The sequence below is a fragment of the Narcine bancroftii genome, unplaced genomic scaffold (assembly GCF_036971445.1).
Source record: "Narcine bancroftii isolate sNarBan1 unplaced genomic scaffold, sNarBan1.hap1 Scaffold_154, whole genome shotgun sequence".
NCBI classification, from domain to species: domain Eukaryota; kingdom Metazoa; phylum Chordata; class Chondrichthyes; order Torpediniformes; family Narcinidae; genus Narcine; species Narcine bancroftii.
In genome coordinates this window covers 267167-294967 of record NW_027211889.1, presented here as the reverse complement: position 1 = coordinate 294967, position 27801 = coordinate 267167, and the positions used below count along the sequence as shown (strand labels likewise).

The following is a 27801-nucleotide window of genomic DNA, read 5'->3' as shown; positions in this document are numbered from 1 at the left end:
TGGTACTTCTGTCTAGGGCTAGGAGACCCTTATCTCATCCAGACTATCTCAACTTCCTACATTCTATTATTCCTTACCTCTCCTTATCTTATTCATACGGTGGGCTCACTGATCCTGTCCAAAAGACTAGAAGATTCTAATCTTACATAGGCTGACTCTGTTTCCTGCATTCTAATTTCCATGCTTAGCCTGTTCTTACTGGTTTAATCCATCACTCCACATGTCTGCACTAGTTTCCCCATCTTTCATATTTTTATGTCAAGTTTCTTCATCTCTCACAATCCTCACTTCTCTTTTAGATCAGTGTCACTGATCTGTCAAATAAAATGTGCTATTGCTAAAGTTGGTCTTTCTCCCAGCGGGTCAATAAACGAATTGTAGTGTCATAAGCATCCATTTGGGAAACACACACCCCTTGAGTTATAGAAATAAGGGTCCGCAAAATCATGAAATGAATACCAGCCTTTAGGTAGGGGAGCACCACACTGACAAGAATAGTGAGTCCTGCTGCTATCAGGGCTGTGAGTATCAGGCTCCAGTTCTCAGTAAAAAGTCAAGTCCATCCCACATCAGTCCAAGGTTGCCAAGTCTGAACATGGGCATGGGAAGATTTTTGTCGAAGTCCTGAAGCAGTGTCTTTAACCGCCTGACTGTTGTAAGCATTGTCAGTCCTGATTCTCGCACAAACGCTGCCTCCAGCACCCAACGAGCAATAGAGAGCCAGGTGGTTTCGTTGAATCATTGCTTGTAGCTGTAGTCATTCTTCAGCCCCTACATTCAGGGCCATCGCCGTCCGTTCGGCGACGATCTCCAAAGCCGCCTGGAGTCTGAACAAACGATTTAAATGCCCAGCACCTTTAGTATTCTGGAGCTGTTTACTTCGTTGATAATTGGAACTCCCCTTACAGTGGTGGGTGGCATTTAACAGTTGGACTGGCTGTGTAACCCAAAGGATGCTTTAGAATAGCACAGGTTGGGGAGGGGTGTTTCTTGTAACTTAATCTATGAGTTGTAGCCTGCCTGCGAACATTAGCATATGTATCAACTCTCTCTCTAACACATGTACAATCCTGACAATTATCCTGTCTGCCTTTGTGCCCACATCTGCCTTGTGCTAAACCATTAAAACTGATGTTGTAAATATCTGCAGAGTCCAAAAACCCATTAAAATCATATTGAGAGGTGTTCTGTGCCCCTGGTCCACATTTGAAATCTACATTAACCCCTACCTTCCTATGATCGTACCCTATATCTATGTCCCGTCTACATTGTAAAGTAAAATAATGGCCATCTATGCTGCCCCTATTCCAGGAGGACTTAATACATTTTGAAAATTTCAGTGATGTCCCAGAATTTGGGAGGCAACTATTAAATAGTACAATAAAAATTAAAAACAACATTACAAGGCTGTTTCTCGGCGTAGTGTGACTTTCAAGTCAGGATGAAGGACTGCACCCCAGGTGGAGGGTGGATTTTCAAGATCTGTAGTCTGTGGTTCAGCAACTCGTTTGATTCGTTGGACGTGGCTCCAACCCTTTTCTTTCGTTCGTACAGCGGTGTCTGTAATCAAAAGTACACAGTAGGGGCCATCCCAGACAGGTTTTAGTTGTTTATCTTGCCAAGCTTTAACAAATACCCAATCACCAGGTTTAATAGAATGAATTGGATACTCCAGGGGGGGAGTTTGAGAAGTAAACCCTTCTGTTTTAATTCAAGGAGCGAAGTAGACAGTTCCTGTAAATATTTATTGATATATTGGTCATTAGCCTCAGGGATGGGAGTATCAGTGTGGAATCCCATGTAAGGAAGACCAAACATCATCTCATATGGTGAGACAGCAAGGTCTTTACGAGGAGCTGTGCGAATCCTGATTAAAGCTAAGGGCAAGAATTTAATCCAGGAGAGGCCAGTTTCCTCATGAAGTCGAGTGAGCTGGTATTTCAAAGTCTGATTCATTCGCTCAACCCGGCCCAAACTCTGGGGGTGCCATGGGGTATGGAGCTGCCAGTCAATGCCCAATCTTTTACAAACCCCCTGGAGTACCCGAGAAGTGAAGTGTGTACCACGATCCGAGTCGATGGTCTGGATCATCCCATACCGTGGAATTACAGAATCCAGTAGTACTCTGATAACGGTGCTGGCACGATCATTCGGGGTCGGGAAAGCCTCAACCCATCGTGTGAAATGATCTACCATCACCAACAGGTACTTGTAAATACCTATCTTAGGTAACTCTGTGAAGTCCACTTGAATGCGTTGGAAAGGGCGTACAGCGATATCGCGACCGCCAGGCATTACCTGGCGCATGACCTTCTTATTAATCCTTTGACAAATTTGGCACCCCTGGGTACTCTGCTTGGCTAGAGTGTAAACGCCTGAACAATGAAAGGAGCAAACAAAAGTGTCGACAAGTGCCTGGGCTCCCCAGTGTGTCTGTTGATGGAGCTGGTCAAACAGTTGCCGTGCCAAAGCTTTATTCAGCACTTGGTGTCCTCGGCTGTCCACCACAACCCATCACTTGTTTGACGCATCCCCTGATCCCTCATATAAACCTCCTCCTCTTGTGAAAGGATGGGAGTCTTTTTAAGCTCCTGTGGGATGGGGAGGAACAGCTGCATGTCCACTTTCGCAGTGAGCGCTGCCTGTTTAGCAGCTGCATCTGCCTGTCTGTTGCCCTGTGCTTCAGGGCTGTCACCAGTTTGATGGCCCTATACATGGACCACAGCTATTTCCTCAGGTAAAGTCAGAGCCTCCAAGGATTGGACAATTAGGTTCTCATGCATCAATTTCTGTCCTTTTCCTGTTATCATTCCCCATTCCTTCCAGATTCTCCCAAAGGTGTGTACTACCCCAAAAGCGTATTTTGAATCTGTATAGATTGTGCCCACCTTATTTTCCAGACCTTGGAGAGCTCGACAGAGGGCATATAATTCACAAGACTGGGCTGACCAGTGACCGGGAAGGCGACCAGCTTCAATAACTACCCCCTCATATCCATCCACTATACTATATCCGCTATAGCGAGTGCCATCAATACAGCGGGAAGAGCCATCAATAAACCACCATTCTCCCTCCTGTAAAGGCTTATCACTCAAATCTTCTCTAATCTTAGTCTGCAGGTCTATCACTTCCAAACATATATGCTCTAACTCATTGATTGTATTGGGAGAGGTTGGAGTGACTAAAAAGGCTGCTGGATTATGTTCTCTACTTGTAGTCAGAGTTAGATCATCCCTATCCATCAAGATCGCTTCGTATTTCAAGATTCTAGAATCTGTAAGCCACCTACCAGCACGCTGTAACAGAATATTGCGAACGGTGTGAGGAGTGTGTACTATCATCGGGGCACCAAATGTAATTTTTCGTGCTTCTTCAACTAAAATAGCAGTGGCTGCGATAGCTTGAACACATTCTGGCCAACCACGACAAAAAGATTCCAAAACTTTTGAGAGAAAAGCAACTGGCTGCCTGCTGCCTGCCCTTTCTTGTGTTAAAACACCGGTTGCTACACCCCCTTTTGTGTTAGTATAAAGGTCAAAAGACTTATTAAGGTTGGGTAAAGTCAACACTGGGGCACTAATAAGGCGCTGTTTCACCAAGTTAAAATTATTAATCTCTTCTTCCGTCCAAACTAGCGCTTCGCCCCCTAGAATCGCGAGTTTATCGTAAAGGAATCAAACTAGATTAGAATAATTTTCTATCCAAATTCTACAGTATCCCACTAGACCAAGGAATTTCCTGAGTTCTTGGGCATTCTTAGGAGGTGGGATCTGTAGAATACCTTGAATCCTTTCTGGACTGATCTTTCTGGTTCCCTGACTTAACAAATGACTCAGGTATTTAACCTCTGGTTGTACGAATTGTAATTTGGATTCACTCACCCTGAGACCCTTCTTTTCGAGAAAATTCAAAAGTGCAATGGTATATAGTTTAGCTGATTCATACGTCCTTCCCGTAATTAATAAATCGTCTACATTTTGAATTAACTGACAACTCTCTTCCCGAGGAGCCTCCTCTAATATTTGTTCTAGGACCTGGCCAAATAAGTTTGGTGATTCCGTAAAGCCCTGAGGGAGTACGGTCCACCTGTATTGATTTTTACGTCCCGTAAAAGGATTCTTCCATTCAAAAGGAAACATATCTCTGCTCTCTGCTGCTAACGGGCAGGTCCAGAAAGCATCCTTGAGGTCAATTACGCTAAACCATTTACTGTGGGGATTAGGTACGACAGGGTGACGGGTGAGAATAATTTTGTTTAGTTCCCTCAAATCCTGTACTAATCTATAGGTACCGTCTGGTTTTTGGACAGGTAAGATTGGGGTATTAAAAGGTGACATACAATGTTCTAGAATGCCATCTTTCACCAATTGGTCAGGTACTGGCTGCAGCCCCTTTCGGCCAGCCATTGGAACGGGATACTGCTTTCGCCTAATAATCTGCTCAGGATCTTTTAAGGTAACTCGTAGGGGAGGGATATGTAACACTCCTCTATTGCCTCTTCCTGCCCATACTCCAGGATTTATGAGTTCCCGATCCTCCTCACTTAATACATATAGTTGAACCCCAATACCTGATTCTTGTCGTCTGGTGCCGATAGCCAATTGATCTTGTAAATCCCGTCCCAGCAAACAAACTCCAGCTTGGGGAACTAGTAAGAGATCCTCCGTTATAACCTTTTCTCCCATCTGTATCCTAACATCTCTTAATACAGGGACCGGGAAATCTCTTCCCCCTACCCCCGAAATCATTATTCTCCCTTCTATCCTCACACCCTCGGGTGGGTGTAATATACTAGACCGGGCTGCCCCGGAATATACTAAGAATATCATCCTATCACTGTGGGGTTCTATGTTTAAATTTACCAATGGTACTCCGTGCAGCCCCACAGTGTGTATTGACTGAGAACCGTGACTCCCCTATTCATAGTCTGTTTCCATCAGGGCATACGATCGCGTCTCCCTGGCTCGCATGGGCACTCTCTCTTGAAGTGTCCCTCCATGTTACAATAGTAGCAGACCATTGTTCCCACTTCCCAATTCCTAGTTGGGTCTCCTCGGGGTCCCGGGAATGGTTGGCGTCCCCGGAATCCTCCTCTACTCCTTCCTCTACTCTGGACCCTATTTCCCCACCCCTGGCTCTCCTCTCAATGCCCAGGAGCTGGCACAAAGTCCCTACCTTTTCCTTGCTGTCCCTTAAATGCCTGCATTAAAATCTTAGCCTTTCCCTTCTGCATATCCTCAGATCTCTGTACAAAGGCTTTTTGCGCAATTTGTAGAAGCTGGGTTATTCCCTGCTCATGCCAATTCTCAGCTTTCTGTAATTTCCTCCTTATGTCTGGGGCTGAATTTGTAATGAAACTCGTTAATATTAATTGTTCCCCTGCTGGAGATTCTATATCCAGACCCCCATATTGCTGTATACCCATACGCAATCTATTCAAAAATACCGAGGGGGTCTCGTCGGGTCCCTGAGGAACTTCGAATGCCTTTTTAAAGTTATGTCCCTTCGGAACAGATTCCCTGATTCCTTTAATCACATTAGCCCTATACTCTTCCATTAATACCCGACCATCATTGGTATTTTTATCCCAATTAGGTCTAGCCAAGGGGAATTTAGCTTCTCCAGGTCCCCCTTGGTGATCCCGATCCCAGACTCTAATCCCTGCCTGGCGAATCATTCCATGCTCATCCAGGGTAAACAGAGTCCTAAATATAGCCGTTAATTCATCCCATGTATATATATTCGGTCCTAACAATTGATCTAATTGTTCAGCGCATCCCTGGGGATCCTCTATCAGGGAAATCATTTCCCTCTTAAAATTAGGCACCTCCGTACTGGTCAAGGGCACATTTACAAAACCAAGACCCCCTCCCAAGGGAACCTCCCGCAGGGGTCTCATCCAGCTAACTTCTAGCTTATACACTCTGCTCAAAACTAACCTTGCCTCTGTCTCTCATAGGCAATCTAATACTTTGCGAATGGGTTAACATGCCACCCCTATTCTCTTCTCCTTTCGTTAGTTGCGGGGGAGGAGGGGAAGGTGCAGAAGGGTAGAGCACAGGAGGGGGGGATAGATAGGAACTGGTAAAGGAGGGGCATAGGGTGGAGGAAAGGAATGTAACACATCCCATCCTTGCGTCTCAGGTACAAGGGGTTCCTCATCCCTCTTGTCCTCACTTCTCCTTTTGTTCAGGACCAGTTGGTCAACCGATCCCCTGAGCCAGCAGGCGGCATATTCCCTGCTTTCAATGTTATCCCTTTGATTCTTATACAGCCAGATGTTAAGTTCCTGACACATCCAGTCATCCTCGTATCCGAGCCTCGGCCAATATACCGAGCTCCCTTTAATGGGGCTTTTAACCCATTCCAGACAACAGTATTTAATCATGATAAGTTTGTCTTTTCCCCGGGTTCTCCCCGAACCCCAGTCAGATAACATTACTCCTAACGGACTCTGTTTGGTTATCTGATCATCCAATCCTTCACTAGGATTCTCTTTCTTACTGCCCATATCTCCCATACTGACAGGTATAAAAATTTATCTTATCAGATCCAGTAGCTACTCTTATCGCGCTTCCTTAACGTTCTCCCGTCGTTTGTTCTCAATGCCTCTTCTCAGATATCACTCACTTCTTCCACTGAGTAGCCACCCGTCGTCCATGAGTCCAGCTGAATCAGCTGGGGTGCACCTACCACCGTCGTCGGGCACTCTGTCAGTGGAGGGAGTGTGATCCCGGACGAGCCCCCATTTGTTAGAAAAAGAAGTACCTTAACAGAAATTGCTCGAGACAAAAATTGAGAACAAAGAAAATTTATTATAACAACAATGCAAAGTTGGGTGCTTCCCCTTACCCTGGGAATACACACATACACTGGGGCTCACCCAACTTTTATACAGTGAATTTCAGTATCAGAATTCCCTCCCCCTTACATTCTTCTGCCCCCTGGATGGGTTTGGCATAGGCAATCCTTCCTGCCTACGTGCAGTTTTTGGAGGACCAGGGGCTATCCTGTCGCTGTCTTCTAATGTCATTATCCTCATTGTCCTTATTCACAACCTTGCCCTTATCCCCATTCACACCTTTCTGACTCTCAGAGCTACAGTCTCTTCATATGCAGAGTTCGCTAATCCTGTCTAGGGTTTACTAATTAAAATATGCCTAACTTGATAAATCTGTGTATGGCTTACTAATTATATATGTAGAACTTGGTACTTCTGTCTAGGGCTAGGAGACCCTTATCTCATCCAGACTATCTCAACTTCCTACATTCTATTATTCCTTACCTCTCCTTATCTTATTCATACGGTGGGCTCACTGATCCTGTCGAAAAGACTAGAAGATTCTAATCTTACATAGGCTAACTCTGCTTCCGGCATTCTAATTTCCATGCTTAGCCTGTTCTTACTGGTTTAATCCATCACTCCACATGTCTGCACTAGTTTCCCCATCTTTCATATTTTTATGTCAAGTTTCCTCATCTCTCACAGTATGGAGTTTGACTGTGTGACATTGTTATGTGTGCGATTCCCACCGTGTAAACTTGTTATGTAAGTGAGTTTCACAGTGTTACCTTGTAATTTCGCTAAATTCGATATTGAAAATGTGACGTTAGTGAGTTCCACAGTGTAACCGTGTTATGTGAGTCATTTCCACAGTGTAAACTTGTCGTGTGAGAGAGTTGCACAGTATAAATTTGTTTGCTTAGTGAAACCCATATTCTAAACTATATGTTAGTCTGTCCCACAGTGTGACCTTGTTATGTGAGTGAGTCCCACCGTTTGACCTTGTTATATGAAAGAGTTTGAAAGTTTGACATTGTTATCGAAGTGATTTCCACAGTATGAACCTTTCTACTTAGTGAGTCTCAGGGTGTAACATTGGTATGGAGTGCGTTCGACAGTGTGACATTTTATGTGTGAGATTCCCAAGGTGTAAATTTGTTATGTGGGTGAGTTTCACAGTGTAACCTTGTAATTTTGCTAAATTCAATATTGAAAATGTGTTGTTAGTGAGTTCCTCAGTGTAACCTTTTTAGGTGAGTGAGTTACACAGTGTAACCGTGTTATGTGACTCAGTTCCACAGTGTAAACTTGTCATGTGATAGAGTTGCACAGTATAATTTTGTTTACTTAGGGAATCCATAGTGTAAACTTTATGTTAATGAGTCCCACCGTGTAAACTTGTTATGTGGGTGAGTTTCACTAAATTCGCTAATTTCGATATTCAAAATGTTACGTTAGTGAGTTACTCAGTGTAACATTTTTAGGTGAGTGAGTCCCACAGTTTGACCTTGTTATGTACGTCAGTTCCACAGTGTGACATTGCTGAGGTCATGAGTTCCACACTGTAAACTTATTATGTGAGAGATTTCCACAGTTTAACTTTCTTATTGAGGGGGATTCCACAATGTAACTTTGTTATGTGAATGAGTTCCACAGAATGAACATGTGATGTAATTTTTACCTGCCGTCTAACCTTGTTATGTGAGTGAGTCCCACATTCTGACCTTGTTATATCACTGGTGTTCGACGTTGAAAATGTTTTGTTCATGAGTCCCACAGTTTCACCTTCTTATGTCAGTGAGTTCGAGATTGAAAATGTAATGTGAGTGGTTTTCACAGCTTCACCTTTTGATATTAACGACCTTCACAATGTGGACTGGTCATGTGAGTGAGGTCCTCATTCCAGCCATGTGATGTTAATGAGTCTCACAGTGTAACCTTGTGAAGTAAAGTGGAGCACAGTGTGAGATTGTTATGTTGGTGACGTTCACAGTGTGACCTTGTTATGTGAGTCAGTTCCACAGTGTAACCTTGTTATTTGAGGGATTCCCATAGTGTTATCATGTTATGTGAGCGAGTTCTACTGTGTCAACATTAAAGTGAGTTAGTCAAACAGGGTGAACTTGTTATGTGAGAGAGTCCCACATTCTGACCTTGTTATATCACTGGGTTCGACATTGAAAATGTTTTGTTAGTGAGTTCCACAGTGTAACCTTGTTACGTGAGTGAGTTCCACTGTATAATCATGTTTTCTTTGTAAATCCCATATTGTACATTTTATGTTACTGAGTCCCACAGTGTAAGCTTGTTATGTGAGTAATTTTATCAGTGTGACCTGGAGATGTGATATTGTACTTTGAATTCAGCTTCAGATTTAGTAATAAAGTTTTGTATAAACTAAAGTACTCTCAGTGTGTGTGTCTGTTTTCTTTCAGAAGCTCAAACATTGTGACCAATCTAAAACGAACAAAGTGAGAGGTACTACTTTACCCATTGCCGAGAGCACTTCAGGATGCCGGATGTGGAATAGTCCATCTGCAAGATGCTGGATGTGGAATGGTCCGCCTGCCATATACCGGATGTGGAATGGACCGCCTGCCAGATGCTGGATGTGAAATGGTCAACCTGCCAGATGCTGGATGTGGAATGGTCAACCTGCCAGATGCTGGATGTGGAATGGTCCGCCTGCCAGATGCCAGATGTAGAATGGTCTTATGGCCAGATGCCAGGTTTGGAAAGTTCCGCCTGCCAGATGCCTTAAATGGAATAGTCCTCCTGCCAAATGCTAGATGTGGAATGGTCTTCCTTAAAGATGTCAGATGTCAAACAGTCCAACTGGCAGTTGCCGGATGTGGAATGGTCCACTTGCCAGATGCTAGATGTGGAATGATCTTCTGGTCAGATGCCAGATTTGGAAAGGACCTCCTGCCAGATGGCATGTGGAATAGTCCTCCTGCCAGATGCCACATGTGGAATGTTCCGCATGCCAGTTGCTGGATGTGGAATGGTCCACCAGACAGATGCCGGAGGTGGAATGGTCCTCCTGCCACATGCCAGATGTTGAATGGTCCGCCTACCAGATGCCAGATGTAGAATGGACCGCCTGAGAGATGCCAGATGTGTAATGGTCTGGTCCGCCTCCCAGTTGCTAGATGTGGAATGATGGACCTGACTGATGAAAGATATGGAATGGTCCGCCTGGCTGATGCTGGAGTGGAATAGACCACGTTGCCAGATGAGGAATAGTTTGCTGGAGTGGAATAGACCACAGTTGCCGGATGAGGAATGGTTTGCTGTCAGATGCCAGATGTGGAATGGTGTTTTTCCTAGATGCAGGATGTGGAGTGGTCGTCTGGCCAGATGCCAGATGTGGCATTGTCCACCCACTTGAGGTCAGATATTGACTAGTCTACCTGACAGATGCCAGATGTGCAATGGTCTACCTGTCAGATGCCGGATTTGTAATGGACCACTTGTCAGATGCCGGATGCAGAATGGTCTGCATGTCAGATGTCAAATGTCATATCAGCTTCCTGCCATTTGCTGGATATGGAAACGTCCACTTGCCAGTTGCCAGATGTGTAATGGTTCACCGGCCATATGCCAAATGTAGAATTATCTTCTGGACAGATGCTGGATGTGGAATGGAATTCATGCCAGATGCCAGATGTGGAATGGTCTGCGTGGCTGATGCTGGTGTGGAATAGTCCACCTGCCAGATGCTGGAGGTTGAATGGTCATCCTGACAAATTGCAAATGTGGAATGGTCCGCCTAGAAGGTGCCAGATATGGTATGGTCCTCCTGCCATATGTGGAATGGTTCACTTGACAGATGCCAGATGTGAAATGGTCCACCTGCCAGATGCTGGATGGTGAATGGTCGACAGATACCAGATATGGAATGATTCATCTGAAAAATGCCTGATGTCAAATGGTATGCCTGCCAGATGCTGAATGTATAATGGTACTCCTGACAGATGCTGGATGTGGAATGAGCCACCTGGCTGATGCTGTAGTGGAATAGTCCATCTGCCAGATGCCTGAGGTTGAATGGTCATCCTGCCAGATGCCAGATGTGGAATTGTCTGCCTACCAGATTTCAGATGTGAAATTGTCCACTTGCCAGATATCAGAGGTGGAATTGTCCTCCTGCCAGATGACAGATGTGGAATGTCCTGCCTGGCTGATGTTAATGTGGAATAGTCCACCTGCCAGATGCAGAGGTGGAATGGTCATCCTGACAAATTGCAGACGGAATGGTGCACCTACCAGATGCCAGATATGGTATGGTCCTACTGCCAGATGTGAAATTGTCCAATTAACAGATGCCAGATGTGAAATGGTCCACCTGCCAAACACTGGATGTTGAATGGTCGACAGATGCCAGATATGGAATGGTCTGCCTGAAAAATGCCTGATGTGAAATTGTCTGCCTGCCAGATGCCGATTGTAGAATGGTACTCCTGTAGAATGCCAGATGTGGAATGGTCCAGCTTTCAATTGCCAGATGTGGATTGGTTTGATGCCAAATGCCAGATGTGGAATGGTATTCCTGCCAGATGCTGAATGTGGAGCGGTTGGCCTGCCAGATGCCAGATTTGGACTGGTCTGCCAACGAGAAGCCGGATTTAGAATTGACTACCTGCCAGATGCCGGATGTGGAATGGTCTGCCTGTCAGATGCTGGATGTGGAATGTTCCTCTGCCAGATTCCGGATGTGGAATGGTACACCTGCCAAATGTTGGAGGTGGAATGGTCCTCATGTGAGAATCCGGAGGTGGAATGGACTTCGTGCCAGTTTCTGGATGTGGAATGGACTGCTAGCAACTTACAGAATGTGGAATGGTCCTTTGCCAGATGCCGGATGTGGAATGTTCTGCCTGTCAGGTTCATGATGTGGAATGGCCTTCCTGGAAAATGTCCGATATGGAATGGTCCATCTGACATATGCTGGATGAGGAATAGTCTGCCTGCCAGAAGCAAGAAGGAGAATGGTCTTCCTGCCAGTTGCTGGATCTGGAATGGTTCTTCTTCAATATGTCGGATTTCCAATGGTCCACCTGCCAGATGCCGGATGTAGAATGGTCTTCCTGCCAATTTGACAGTTAGGAGATGGTTTAACAGTGATGTACTGTAAACTGAAGCAGATATTATGATACCAGGTACACAGTGTTGAGAGGGTTTAACAGTGATGTACAATAAACTGTGCCAAATACAGTAACACGGGTCTCATAGTGGGGAGAAAGATTAACGGTGATGTTAGACAGATCCTGTGACAAAGGTTTCACAGAGTTGAGAAGTTTAAATAGTGACGTACGATAAACTTTGGTGGATATGGTGACCGAGTTTAAAGTGGAGAGATGGTTTAATGGTGATATATGGTAGACTCAGGCATATTTTGTGACACTGTGTTCACAGTAGTGAAATGGTTAAAAAGTGATGTACGATAAACTGTGTCAGATACTGTAACACCATGTTCACAGTAAGAAGGTTTAATGGTGATGTACGGCAGACTGAGGCAGAGACCGTTACACTGGGTTCACAGTGGGGAGAAAGTTTACAGTTTTGTACAATAAACTGTGGCAGAAACTCTGACAAGAGGTTTCCAGTTGGCATAAGGTTTAACGGTGCTGTAAGATAAACTGTGACAGATACTGAGACACCAAGTTCACAGACGTGAGAATGTTCAATGGTGGTATATGGTTGACTGAGGCAGGTACTCAGACACTGGGCTCACAGTAGTGAGAAGGTTTAACGGTGATGCATGGCAGACATAGGCAAATAATGTTACACCGGGTTCACCGGGCAGAAGGTTTAACGGTGATATACGGAAGAATGAGGAAGATACTGTGAGACAGGGTTCACAGCAGCAGTGAGAAGGTTTAACAGTGATGTCCAATATAATGTAGCAAATACTGTGACACTGGATTCACATTTGAGAGATAAAACAATGGTGATGTATGGCAGACTGAGGCAGATACTGTGACACCAGTTACACAGTGGGGAGAATGTTTAATGAGGATGTATGGTACACTTTGACAGATACTGTTCACACCAGGTACACAGTAGTGAGTAGGTTTAACAGTGATATATGATACATTGAGATAGACAACAGACTCGCCAAGGCAAATAGCGCCTTTGGAAGACTACAAGTCTGGAAAAACAACCAACTGAAAAACCTCACAAAGATAAGCGTATACAGAGCCGTTGTCATACCCACACTCCTGTTCGGCTCCGAATCATGGGTCCTCTACCGGCACCACCTACGGCTCCTAGAACGCTTCCACCAGCGTTGTCTCCGCTCCATCCTCAACATCCATTGGAGCGCTTACACCCCTAACGTCGAAGTACTCGAGATGGCAGAAGTCGATAGCATCGAGTCCACGCTGCTGAAGATCCAGCTGCGCTGGATGGGTCACGTCTCCAGAATGGAGGACCATCGCCTTCCCAAGATCGTGTTATATGGCGAGCTCTCCACTGGCCACCGTGACAGAGGTGCACCAAAGAAAAGGTACAAGGACTGCCTAAAGAAATCTCTTGGTGCCTGCCACATTGACCACCGCCAGTGGGCTGATAACGCCTCAAACCGTGCATCTTGGCGCCTCACAGTTTGGCGGGCAGCAACCTCCTTTGAAGAAGACCGCAGAGCCCACCTCACTGACAAAAGGCAAAGGAGGAAAAACCCAACACCAAACCCCAACCAACCAATTTTCCCTTGCAACCGCTGCAATCGTGTCTGCCTGTCCCGCATCGGACTTGTCAGCCACAAACGAGCCTGCAGCTGACGTGGACTTTTTACCCCCTCCATAAATCTTCGTCCGCGAAGCCAAGCCAAAGATGATACATTATGGCAGATGCAGAGACACCAGGTTCACAGTGAGGTGAAGGTTTTATGATGTTTGTTAGAGTGAGACAGATACTGTGTGACATTGAGTTCACAGTGGTGGAAGATTTAACAGTACGATAAACAGTCCCAGGTTCTGTGACACCTGATAACCATTTGTTAGTGGATTTAACAGTGTAGGATTATGTGTAGCAGATATTTTGACAGAAGGTTCAAAGGGGAAAGAGGTTTAATGGCGATGTACGATAATCTGTGGCAGATAGAGAGACAATGGGTTTACAGTGGGGAGAAGGATGAACAGTGATGTATGATAAATTGTGGCAATACTGTGACATGATGTTCACAATATTATGAAGTTTTAATGGTGATGTATAATAAACTCTGGCATATACTATGACGCCAGTTTCACAGTGGAGAGAAGGTTCAACATTGATGTACAATAAACTACGTCAGATACTGTGACACCGGGTTCACAGTAATGAGAATGTTTAACAGTGATACACGATAAACAGTTCCAGATATTATGACACCGGGTTCACTGTGGAGAGATGGTTTAATGGTGATGTACGGCAGACTGAGACAGATACTATAAACTCCATGAGATACTGTGACACCGGATTCACTGTGGGGAGTGGTTTAATAGTGATGAACAGAAGACAGAGGCGGATACTGTGAAACCGGATTCACAATGGGGAGAAGGTCAATCACTGCTGGACGATAAACTGTGCAAGATACTTTGATCTTAGGTTCACAGTGCGAGAAGCTGTCACAGTAATGAACGATGAACTGTGTCAAATACTGTGACCCCAGGTTCACAGTGGGGAGAAGGATGAACGGTGATGTATGGTAAATTGAGATGGATACTGTGACACTAGTTGAATAGAGGGAATGAGTTTAAACAGTGATGAACGATAAACTGTGTCAAATATTGGGACACTGGGTTCACATCCGTCATACGGTTGAACAGTAATGTACGATAAACTGTGTTTGATACTGTGACACCAAGTTCACAATGGGGAGAAGGTTTAACGTGATGTACGGTAGACTGAGGTAGATACTATGACACAAGGCTCATTGTATTGTTAATTTCTCTTCATTATGGGTCACGTCTCCAGAATGGAGGACCATCGCCTTCCCAAGATCGTATTATATGGCGAGCTCTCCACTGGCCACCGTGACAGAGGTGCACCAAAGAAAAGGTACAAGGACTGCCTAAAGAAATCTCTTGGTGCCTGCCACATTGACCACCGCCAGTGGGCTGATAACGCCTCAAACCGTGCATCTTGGCGCCTCACAGTTTGGCGGGCAGCAGCCTCCTTTGAAGAAGACCGCAGAGCCCACCTCACTGACAAAAGGCAAAGGAGGAAAAACCCAACACCCAACCCCAACCAACCAATTTTCCCTTGCAACCGCTGCAATCGTGTCTGCCTGTCCCGCATCGGACTGGTCAGCCACAAACGAGCCTGCAGCTGACGTGGACTTTTTACCCCCTCCATAAATCTTCGTCCGCGAAGCCAAGCCAAAGAAAAGACAACATCTAATTTATGTGCTCCATTTTTCTTGTGGCAACTTCCAAACTTTCCATAAAGTTAAATTCTAATCAGATTTTGTTCATTTAAATAGGTCACCATTAAAAGCCCAAATCATTTGGTCTCTAAAGTACGCCTCACAAAATTAAATTCTTTACTTGGGTTTGGTTGCAACAGCTCTTCAGTTTGCTTCATTATTTTTTCAGTCCCTCGTTTTGTGTTTTCTTTTTTGCCTGTGCAGCTTCACCAAATGGGCATCCAACTCTCTCTTCTCAGCTTGACCCAACGTCTCCTCTGTAAACTTAAGCAAACCAAGGAGACCAAAGTTAAAATTTTCATATTTGCATTTTCAAAAACAAAAATGGTGCTGTGACTTGCAGTTTCACATCTTAATCCCACTTGCTAAACTTGCAAGCAACTGCACCTCATCCTACAGCTGGAAAATTGCAAGAGAACTGCTGGGTTAAAGCAAAGATTCCTCCCAGTCACCTCATTAAAGGCCTCCAAGTTAACAACAGATAGCAACCTGAAAGATAAATACAAAGATCTGTATCAGGAATATTAACGGGCTTTTAAAAAAAAATCATTTCCACTATTGAAAGAAAACTCAGGCTTTTGTTGAACAATTCCTGTTGTATTCCTCAAAATGGTTTGAATCTTGATTTCAAGCAGAGTCATTTGGTGAGATTGTTGGTCCAGAACAAACCCTGCCCACACACTCCCTTAAATACCTCCAAAGTCCTGGCTCAGCTCTGCTCCATGCTAAAGCTATCAGAGCTTTTCTGAAGAGATATCAGAATTCAGATGCAGATACGACGAGTCAGAAACACCCTAATACTTCCCTGAACAACACACCTCTCTCTGAAAACCAGCAAGAACCTTCCTGAACTGTAATGTTTTTTTACCTTTCGAGCACCAAAGCCTGGTGAATTTTACATATGTTAAATTCTGTGCACAGTATAAGAATGGCCTGCAACCAGTGAACTTTGAGGAATGAGAAGTGAGATTGGACTGTGAACCAAAGAACTTTTCTGAACTTACACACACATTACACACACGTGCACTTAGAATTAGAAGGGGGGTAAGTTAAGTAAAGTAATTTAAAGTAGTAAAACAGTCATAAGTTGAAGTGTAATTCCATATTCATATTTAAAGATAATTAAAATCAATGGCGAATCTGTCTGCCTCACAGCAGGAAAAAGGCAATTTTGTGTGATAAGACACTTTTTAATTATATGACAGTAAATAGAGAGAGAGGTTCAAGTTTCAAACTATTACAAACTCCAGTCACCAGAGCTACCTGGATTATACCTCTTCCCACTTTATTTTTTTGCAAGGACACCACATTGTATATTGATATGTTTTTGAAAGAGATTATTGTAGGAGTCGTGGAGGCCACAAACAAACACAAACACTTCACAAAACAGCTCTTATTTAAAATGCAAGAGCTTTGCTGATAGAGAGTCATTCAGGTGCCAAGAGCCTTTGCAAAGACAAAACAAGGAGACTGCTTTGCTAAAGAATTTCAAAAGCAGGTGTAAATGGATTATTGATTTTAAATCAACTGATGAATGGACTCAGAAGTTTGGGTCCAGTGCAGTAATCTGGCTGGTTGCAGTTTGCTGTTCTAAGAAGGTCATGTGCTTTTGCAAGCATAGAGGAGAGACCAAATATGCTTTTTCTAATAGAGAGATGGCAAGCTGAAGACGGTTTGTGAGTTCTCAGTTCAGCCTGTTGAAAAACTTTTAATCCAAACTATAGGAAATGGCTGGCCTGAGTGTTTCACCTGAAATAAGGAAAACAAAAGGAACTCTATGGTGACCTGCAGAAGAGGTGATCATTTGGAAAACCGTGACGGGTTTCATTGACAAGACCCCAAAGTGGCTGATCAGAGGGAATCAGTTTTTGTGTGTCCAATGAGCAAGAAATCCCTCTCTGAAACCAACAAGAGCCTTCCTGGAGGGGTAACCATTCACTTTTAAGCACCAGAGCTTGGTGCAAATTCATAAATGTTGAATTCTTTGCACAGTATAAGAATTGATAGACACCAGTGAACATGGAGTTGTGTCAAAGAACTTTATGCACATTAAATACACCTGCACTGAGAATTAGAACGGGGCAATGTAAGGCTGTTAAGTTAATAGTGATAAGTTAAAGTTTGATCCTGTTTTTTTGTTTAAAGAAAATTAAAAATGACGTTTGTTTAAGTATCTTTTGTCTTGGTGATTTTCTATTGCTGCTAGATTTTGGGTCCTCTGGGCTTGTAAAAGTCCCAAGGAGGTTTTCTACTCCAGAACACCCAAAATGTCTTATTTCTTCAATAAATGCAGATTCCCCCATAAAGCCTGCACCCATATCTCCAATTTTCTTTCTGCCCTTACCCCACCTCCTCTCCGGCAGAACAAGGACAGAATCCTCAGATTTCTCGCTTACCACCCATCAGCTGCCACATCTGACACATTATCCTTGAACACTTCCAACTTCAGCACCATTCTCTAACCTGCTACATCTAACCCACTCCACTCAGATCCTCTTTTCACAGGGGCACGTCTTTCTGTGACTCCCTCAAGAGCACTTCCCTCTCCCTTGACAGCACTTCCCTCTCCACCCACCACCACCTGACGCACTCCCCTTTGGAATTGCAGAAATTTCCAAACTTGTCCCTCCATTTCCTGCCACCTCCATCCAAGGCCACAATCAGACCTTCCAGGTGAGGCACTGTTTCACATGCACCCCATCCAACCTAATCTACTACATTTGGTCGACTCAGTTGACCTCGATATCACCAAGACCAAATACAGACTGGGTAGCCATTTTGCTAAACACCTGTGCTCTGTGGATCTAACCTTGAGCTTCCTGTGGCCTACCATATCATTTCTCAAACCCTTCCAGCAACATGACTGTTGGCCCCATCCTTTGCCAGGCTGAGGGCACACAAACTTAAAGAAAACATATTATATTCCTCCTGGGCAGCCTTAAACTCTATAGCATGAATACGAATGTTTCTAATTTTAACCAATCACTCACCTCTGTCTGATTTCAGTTTCCATCTCTTGATCTACTGCCCATTTGAATAAAATTACTCCTTTAAGGTAGAAGAGTTGACAATGGTGTTTTCCCCATGTCGCTTGCCATTGAACAACTGGCAAAATTAAGTTGCGCTTGTTGCAAAATGAATGGTGTTATTGTTCAAAATCTGCCTGAGATTGAAAGTATTCTTGTACTGAATAGACATCTGGGCCAAATGGCTATTTAAGGACATTCTGTACCTGATTGTACATCCTGAAGTACAATGAGTAATTCTCTCCACTAAAGATTGTTACATCTATACAGAACATGTATTAATACACAAAACAATCACACCTCCTTATTGGTCAGGAAGTGCGTAAACCTCACAAGGAGACTGAGGAGGTCAAGGCCAACGGCTCTCATCCTGAGATTTTACAGGAGCGCAGTTGAGTCTCCTGTCTGGCTGCATCATTGGATGGTCTAGTAGCTGTAAAGCATCAGACAGGAATGATGCAAAGAGTTGTGAGGATCACTGGGGTCTCCCTTTCTTCTGTAGATGACATTTACTGGGAGTGTTGTTTAAATAGGGCTCAAGGAATTGTAAAAAGACCATTTCCATCCAGTGCACAGCATCTTTAACCACGTCCATCATCAAAATCAGGACTGCCAGGCTGGGGAATAGCTTCTTCCCACAGGCTGTGAGATGGAAGAAAAGTATCCTGTAAGTGGGATAATCATCCCACATATTTATATATGTAGCGGCTACTTCGATAGGGCTACTAAAGCAACACACCCACACACACACACCAGGTTAGTCAACACAAGACTGCTTTATTCAGACTTTACAGGCTTCTTTGATTTAGTGTGTCCTGGGCTCCATGGGACATCATTATGAGTTTGCTTCTGAACCACAGGACCGCAGATTTAAATGAAGCCGTGTGAGTGTCCCGTGCCATCCGGCATGAGAATCCACAGATCAACGTGCCGTTCCTCGCCACGAAGCACACGCGTGGACAGTCAATTAAATGGATGAGTTCCCAACTGTCTGTCTTATATTTTCACTCGCGTGCCAAAGAACCTTACCCGCTCGGCCCACTACACAGCTGCTAAACCACCCAGTTCCCCTCCAGAACCTTCACAGAAACTAAAACATCAGCTGCATGCACCTGAGGTGGACCCCCTCGCCGTCTGGGCTGGGGGCACTGAAATAGGTGAAGCAGGTTTCACATGGGCAGGCTTGAGTCTACACTAAACAGCTGTGAATGTCCCCTTATGTCCAAAGTATACACAAGCCCATCCTTCTTCACCACATGGAAAGGGCCCTCATACGTTAATTGTATTGGCGCTCCTGGGACCTGTCTGCGCACAAAAACAAAATCAGCGTCCAGGAATGGTGGGGCACATTCTGTTTAGGTGATCCATGCCAGTGGGTAGGAAAAAGTTTGCTGATCATGACTCCATGTTAAAGCTGTGAAGGAAATCCAGGTCAGAGTTGGTTGTGAAATGAATGTCCCATGAAACTGTAAGAACTGTACCATAAACCATCTCTGTGGACAATGCGGACATATCTTCCTTTGAAGAGATGTGCACTCCGAATAGAATCCATGGCAACTCATCGACCTAAATTGTGACTGGTGAGTCAGGCCTTAAGTGCAGACTTCAGTTGCCAGTAGAAACGTTCCACAAGTCTGTTGGACTGTGGATGAATTGTGCTCAACGATCTGAAGTAATGTGTGTCGGAAAACCAAATCTAGCCATCCAATCGACAGTGAATGCTCTTGCCCTTGTCTCAGTGTCACTGGATGGCAATGGGACAGCCTCTGACCAGCGTGTGAAACGTTCTATGACTGTTAGAATGTATTTCAAAATTTGAGATAATGGCAATGATCCAAGCAGGTCCACATGCACGTGTTCCAACCGCCTGTGTACCACCGGGAAATGTTGAAGAGGTGCCTTATTGTGCCGCTGAATTTTTGCAGTCTGGCAGGAGGTACCTGTGCAGACCCATTATGCTACACCCTTTTTTAGTCCATGCCATACATATTTATTTGACATGAGCTTGACAGATGTTCTGATGGACGGATGAGACAAGGTGTGTATCTGGTCAAAAAGGTGTTGCCTCCAAGATGCCGGAATCACTGGTCTAATGTAGCCCAAAGACATGTCACAAAGTAAGGTTGGCCGCCCAGTTGTGATGCCACCTGCAGTATGTCCAAGTTAGTCATGGTCGTACTATATGGCTGACCATCGGGGTCCATTGCCTGGACACTGGCTAATTCAGGAATATCAATCTCATCCTGAATATGATATACAGTCAGTCTGGACAGAATATTCATGACGCCATTGTTTTTACCAGACGTTTTCCAAGTAGATTTAAGGGAATTCTAAATCTCTGCCCTAAGTGCCAATAAGCTGCTGGCAGGTTTGAACAGCATTCTTCAACCCAAGTGGCATCCTAAGAAATTCAAAAAGCCCAGAAGGGGTAATAATTGCCATTTAAGGAATGTCATACTTATGGGCTGGGATAAATGGGGAACAGTGGGGAACAGATGGGGCAAAGTGGGGAACATTGTGAAGAATGGGCAACAGGGTGGAACAGATGTGGTACACCTGTTCCCCACTATTCCCCAGCTGTTCCCCACCAGTTCCCCACTATTCACCACCGTTCCACATGATTCCCCACTCTTCCCCTCATTTCCCAATCTGTTCCCCACTGTTCCTCCCATTTGTCTCTGTTCCCCACTGTTCTCCATTGTTCCTCAGTGATCCCCACTTTTCCTCATCTCTTCCTTTCATTCCTCAATTTTCACCTCTGTTGCCCACTATACACCACTTTTCCCCTCTGTTCCCCACTGTTCCCTCACTGTTCCCCACTGTTCCTAAAAGAAGTCTGTAAAGTCTCAATAAAGCAGTCTTGTGTTGACTAACTTGGTGTGTGTGTGTTTGTGTGTGTATTACTTTAGTAGCTCTACCGAAGTCGTCGCTACAATTGGGGACCCCAAATGCAAGATTCAGGGAAGCTTGAATCTCCAGTTACCATGTACACAAGGACGGCAGCAGCTGTTGCCACCACGGCTGCAGTTAATGTGGTGGAACTTCACTTGCCTCCTTTCTGGACACATCAACCTCGGGTATGGCTTAATCAGGCTGAAACCCAGATTTGTCTTGTGGCATAATGGCTGAGGACATGAAATTCTGCCATGTAATAGGTGCATCGGACACTGCTGCAGCGTCTCAAGTAATAGAATATGTTGCCAATCCCCTGGCAGAAAACCAGTAAACCAGGTTCCGCCAATTTCTCCTGGACTCGCTGGAATTGACTAGACATGAGCACGACTTTTAAATATGGAGGACCTAGGTGATAGGAATCTATCCGATTTAATGAATGAGATGCTCGCATTAGCAGATGGTTATTCTCATTGTTTACTTTTTGAGACTCTATTCCTGTCCAAACTCCCAGGTCGTGTCGCAATACCAATCATTAACATGGATTTCCACCATCCCCATGATGTAGTGCAGGAGACTGACAGGCTGGATCACACTCCAACACTAGAGTCTGCTCACGTACAGACTGTTTTCGCAGCAGATCCATATCCCGTGTCCTATGAGCCAACTATATCTTCAGTTCAGTCAAAGAAGGATGAACGTGTTGACAGGCGGTGAGAATGGTGTTTTTACCATGGCCGTTGGTGAAAAAATGCCCATAAATGTGTCCCGACATGTACCTATTACAGAAAAAAGGCAGGAAACGATAAGGCCGGCTACCATTTATGGCCATGGCAGCTGGCACAAGTACGTCCCATTGTATTTTCCAAGACTGCGCTGGTAAGCACATGTTTCTTGTAGACACGAGTGCTGAGGTTCGTTTGCTCCCACCAACCTATTTTGAAATAAAACCCACATAAACAACACCACCTGTCTCTTCAAACACAAATGGGACGCAAATTCCCTGCTTTGGCACAGGATAGGTCACGATTGGGATAGGAGGTGTGACATTCCATTGGAATTGCGTATTGGTTTCCATTGCACAGCCTATTTTGGGTGCAGATTTTTTAAGGTCCCATGACTTGCCAGTAGATGTGAAGTGGAGGAAATTGGTTCCTGCTACCACTTTTCAAACATACCCTCTGGGATGCAGCAAAGGGAGAGTTTCCCACCTCGGGGTGCATACCTTGAACAAATGTGCACATGCTGCTCTGCTCAACGAATTTCCCTGTACTCTCTCACCTAATTTCAATATCTCCTAAACAGCCCAGGGTGTGTCCCTTTACATAGACACTTTAGGCCCACCAAATGACGCCAGGGTTCGTCGTCTTCCACCTGATAAACTGCGCAGGCAAGGGCAGAGTGAACTGCAATTGAGGAATTAGGTATCATTCAGCGCTCCAACAGTCCTTGGGCATCACTGTTAAACATGGTACCCAAGAAAACAGGTGGATGGAGACCCTGCAGTGATTACCGTAGGATCAATAACTACAGCCGACAGATACCCTATACCTCATATGCGAGATTTCGCTGCCCATCTGCACAATTTCTGTGCTTTCTCCAAGGTAGATCTTGTCATGAGATCAAGTGTGGGGAAAAGTAGGGAATGGTGTGGAACCGTGGTGATCACTGCAGTAAAATGGAGAACACAGGAATATTGGGGAGCAGGGTGGAACAATGAGGAAAGGGGAACAGATGGGAAAGAGTGGGGAACACTGCAGAACAGAGGGGAACAAAAGGGAGCAGGAGAACAGATGGGGAACTGATGGGAATCAGTGGGGAACTGTGGGTAATAGGTGGGATACTGCTAGAAAACAGTTAGAATTGGTGGGGAACAGTGGGGAAAGTTGGGGAACAGGTGAAGAACAATGGGCTACTGTGCAGAACTGTGGGGAACAGATGTGAAACAGTAGAGAACTGTTCGGGAACAGCTGGAGAACAGAGGGGAACTGATGGGGAACAGTGGGGAACCATGGGGAAACAGGTGGGAAACTGGTAGGAAACAGTTGGGATTGGTGGAGAAGAGTAGGGAACATTTGGGAACAGATGAAGAACAGTGGGGGACAGTGATGAACTGTGGGGTAAAGAGGTGGAACAGTAGGGTACAGTGGAAAAATTGGTGAACAGCTGGAAAACAGAGGTGAACTGTGAGGAGCAGGGGAACAGTGTGGAAGGGATGGTGAACGGTGGAGAATGGGGGAAAAGTGAGGAATTGGTGGGAGACAGTTGGGGAACAGTGGTGAAGAGGTGTGGAATAGCTGGGGAACAGTGGGAACAGGTTTGGAACAGTAGGAAAACGGTGGGGAACAGTGGGGAACAGTGGGGAAAAGATGAGGGACAGTGGGAAACAGTTTAGAACAGATGGGGAACTGATGTGGAACATTAGTGAACAGTGGAGAAATGTGGGGAACTATGGGGAACATGTGTTGAACAGCTGGGGAACTGTGAGCAACTCTGGGAAACATTGGTGAAAACTGGGGAACTGTTGAGGACAGTGGGGAGCAGTGGGGAACAGTGGAGAACTGTGGGAAACAGTGTGGAAATTTAGGTCACAGATGGGAAAAAGAGGAGTATCTGATGGGCAACAATGGGAAACATGGGGTGCAGTGGGTAACAGTTGGGATCTGTGGGGAACAGTCGGGAACAGTGAGGAACAATAGGGGAAAGTGGGAGAAATGGGGAACAGTTGGGAACAGAGGGGAAAAGTAAAGAACAGGGGAACAGTGGTGAACAGAGTGGAAAAGTAGGGAACAGATGGAGAGAAGTGGGGAACAGTGAGGAACTGTGGGAGACAGTGGGAAACAGAGGAGAAGAATGAGTAACAGTGGGGTATACAGGGTAACGGGGAGAGCAGTGGGGAACAGAATGCGAACATTGGAGAATGTGTGGAACAGTGGTTAAATGTGTGTGACAGATGGGGAACTGTGAGGAACAGTGGGAAACACGGGGAACAATTAGGGAACAGTGGTGTATAGTGGGCAACAGTGGAAAAATTGAGGTACAGAAGGAAGAGATGGGGAACAGTGGGAATCACTGAGGAACAGTGGAGAACAGTGGAACAGAGACAAATAGGGGGGAGCAATGGGGAACAGATATTGACCTGTGGAGAATGTGGGAACAGTGGGGAACAGATTGGGAAATGAGGGGAAAAGTGGGGAACCATGTGGAACAGTGGTGAAAAGTGGGGAACTGGTGGGAAACAGCTGGATAACAGTGGGGAACAGATGGGGAACTGATGGGGAACAGTGGAGAACCATGGGACCTGGTGGGAAACTGAGGGGTCAAAGGGGAAGAATGAGTAACAGTGGGTAATAGATAGCGAACTGTGGATAACGGGGGAACAGTGGAGAAAAGTGGGTAACTGATGGGTAATGAGGGGAAAAGTGCAGAACATTGGGGAATAGGGGGAACAGTGGGGAACTGATGTGGAATATAGGGGAATAGTGGGGAACAGTCAGCAATGTTGGTGAACAGATGTGGAACAGTGACAAAAATGGGAAACAGTGGGGAAAAGTGGGGAACTAAAGGGAACAGTTGGGATCAGTAGGGAACAGGTGTGAAACATTAATAACATTAGGTAACTGTAGAAAAAAGTGGGGAACAGATGGGGAACAGCTAGAGAACATTGGGAAACAGTGCAGAACATGGGGGAAAATGGGAAGAGTGGGGAACAGATGGGGAACAGTCTGGAACCATGGGGAACACTGCAGGACAATGGGGATCAGAGGGGAATATTGGGGAATAGGGGAGAAAAATGAGGAAAGGGAACAGATGGGAAACAGTGGGGAACACTGCTGAATGGAGGAGAACAGAGGGGAACAGTAGGGAGCAGGAGGAACTGATGTGGAACAGTGTGGAACCGTGGGGAACCGTGGGGAACAGGAGGGAAACTGCTGGAAAACAGTTGGGATTGGTGGGGAAAAGTGCGGAACAGTTGGGGAACAGGTGAAAAACAGTGTGGTATAGTGAATAATTGTGGGAAATAGATGTGAATCATTAGGAAACAGTAGAAAAAATGGGGAAGAGTGGGGAACAGTTTGTGAACAGCTGGAGTGCAGTGGGGAACAGTGAAGAACTGTGGGGATCAGTGTGGAACAGATATGGAGCAGTAGGCAACAGTAGGAAAAATGGGGAACAATGGTGAACAGTTCAAGAGCAGCTGGGGAACAGTGGGGAACAGGTGTGGAACAGTAGGGAACAGTTTTGAATAGATGGAGAGAAGTGGGGAACAGTGAGGAACTGTGGGAGACAGTGGGAAACAGGGGAAGAATGAGTAACAGTGGGGTATACAGGGTAATGGGGAGAGCAGTGGGGAACAGAATGCGAACATTGGAGAATGTGGGGAACGGTGGTCAAATGTGTGTGACAGATGGGGAACTGTGAGGAACAGTGGGAAACACGGGGAACAATTAGGGAACAGTGGTGTATAGTGGGCTACAGTGGGGAAAATTGAGGTGCAGAAGGAAGAGATGGGGAAAAGTGGGGATCACTGAGGAACAGTGGAGAACAGTGGAACAGAGACAAATAGGGGGGAGCAATGGGGAACAGATATTAACCTGTGGAGAATGTGGGAACAGTGGGGAACAGATTGGGAAAAGTGGGGAACCATGTGGAACAGTGGTGAAAAGTGGGGAAGTGGTGGGAAACAGCTGGATAACAGTGGGGAACAGAGGGGAATATTGGGGAGCAGGGTGGAACAATGAGGAAAGGGGAACTGATGGGGAACACTGCAGAACAGAGGTGAGCAAAAGAGTGTAGGGGGAACAGTTGGGAATCTGATGGGAAACAGTGGGGAACTGTGGGTAATATGTGGGAAAATGCTGGGATAAAGTTGGGATTGGTGGGAAACAGTGGGGAAAAGTTGGGGAACAGATGTGGAACAGTAAGAAAAATGGGGAACAATGGGGAACAGTGGTGAACAGTGGGGAACAGTTTAGGAACAGCTGGAGAACAGAGGGGAACAGATGGGGAACTGATGGGGAACACAGGTAAACCAAGGGGGACAGGTGGGAAACTGCTGGTAAACAGTTGGGATTGATGGGGAAGAGTAGGAAACAGTTGGGGAACATGTGGAAAAAAGTGGGGTACAGTGGGGAGCAGATCCGGAACAGTAGGCTACAGTGGTAAAAGGGGAACTGCTGGAAAACAGCTGCCAAACTGTGGGGAACAGGAAGAACAGTGTGGAACAGATGGTGAACAATGGAGAATGGGGGAAGAGTGGGGAAAAATGGGGAACAGATTGGGAATGAGGTGAACAGTGGGGAATCTTGGGAAACAGTGTTGAAAAGTGCAGAACTGGTGGGACACAGGTGGGGAACAGTCGAAAAAGGTGAGGGACGGTGGGAAAATGTTTAGAACAAATGGAGAACTGATGTGGAACTGTGGCGATCAGTGAGGAACAGTGCAGAAATGGTGGGCAACTGCTGGGGAACATGTGTCGAACAGGTCGGGAACAGTGAGGAACAGATGGGGAAAAGGTGAGGGACAGTGTGAAACAGTTTAGTACAGATGGGGAACTGATGTGGAGGGACAGTGTGAAACAGTTTAGTACAGATGGGGAACTGATGTGGAACTCTGGGGATCAGTGGGGAACAGTGGAGAAATGATGGACAACTGCTGGGGAACATGTGTCGAACAGGTAGGGAACAGTGAGGAACTATTGGGGACAGTGGGCAACCCTAGGTAACAGTTGGGAAACTTCTGGGAAACAGATGGGATTGGTGGGGAACAGTGGGGAAATGTAAGGAACTGTGGGGAACATATGTGGAACAGTGGGAATAAGAAGGTTAAGGTGGGAAACTGTGGGGAACAATTGAGGAACAGTGGGGAACTGATAGTGAACAGTGGGAATATTGCTAAAATTAGGCAACTGTGACGAACAGATGGGGAACAGTGGTATTAATGGGGAAAAATGGGGAACTGTGAGGAACATTTGGGAATATGGGCAACGGGGAAGAACAGATGTGGATCAGTGGGGAATAGTAGGGAACAATGTGGAACCATGGAGAACACTGCAGAATAATGGGGAATGGATGGGAATATTGGAGAGCAGGGGGGGGGGGGGAACACTGAGGAATGTTAAAATGATGGAGAACCGTAGGGAAAAGTGGAGAAATGGTGGAGAACTGCTGGGGACATGTGTTGAACAGGTGGGGAACATTGCGGAAACAGCTTGAAAACAGTGGGTATTAAATGGGGAACTGATGGGGAACAGTGGAGAGATGGTGGGGAACTGCAGGTGAAAAATGGGGACTTGTGGGAACATGTATCTAACAGGTGGGAAAAAGTGAGGAAAAGATGGGGAGGAGTGGGGAACCTTGGGGAACACTGCCAAGCAGTGGGTAACAGAGGGAATAGTGGGGAGCAGGGGTGAACAATGAGGAAAGGGGAACAGATGTTGAACAGTGGACAACAGTGCAGAACAGAGGAGAATAGTGGGGAGCAGGAGTGAACAATGAGGAAAGGGGAACAAATGTTGAACAGTTGAGAACAGTGCAGAACAGAGGGGAAGAGTGGGGTGCAGGGGTGAATAACGAGGAAAGGTGAACAAATACAGAACATTGGAGAATGTGGGGAACAGTGGGTAACAGATGGAAATGAGATGGAGAACAGCTGGGAAACAGTGAGGAACTGTGGAACAGTTGAGAACA

The 27801-nt window shown here is 45.5% G+C and overlaps 1 long non-coding RNA gene across 1 annotated transcript in view; it reads right to left on the bottom strand.

Moving 5' to 3' along the window:
• Positions 1 to 15073: 15073 nt before the first annotated feature.
• Positions 15074 to 27801, bottom strand: part of LOC138750489 (uncharacterized) — a 185260-nt gene continuing 172532 nt past the window's right edge. Inside the window, exon 3 of the long non-coding RNA XR_011349361.1 lies at positions 15074 to 15458. This is a non-coding gene — a long non-coding RNA (uncharacterized lncRNA). The remainder of the gene's footprint in view (positions 15459 to 27801) is intronic.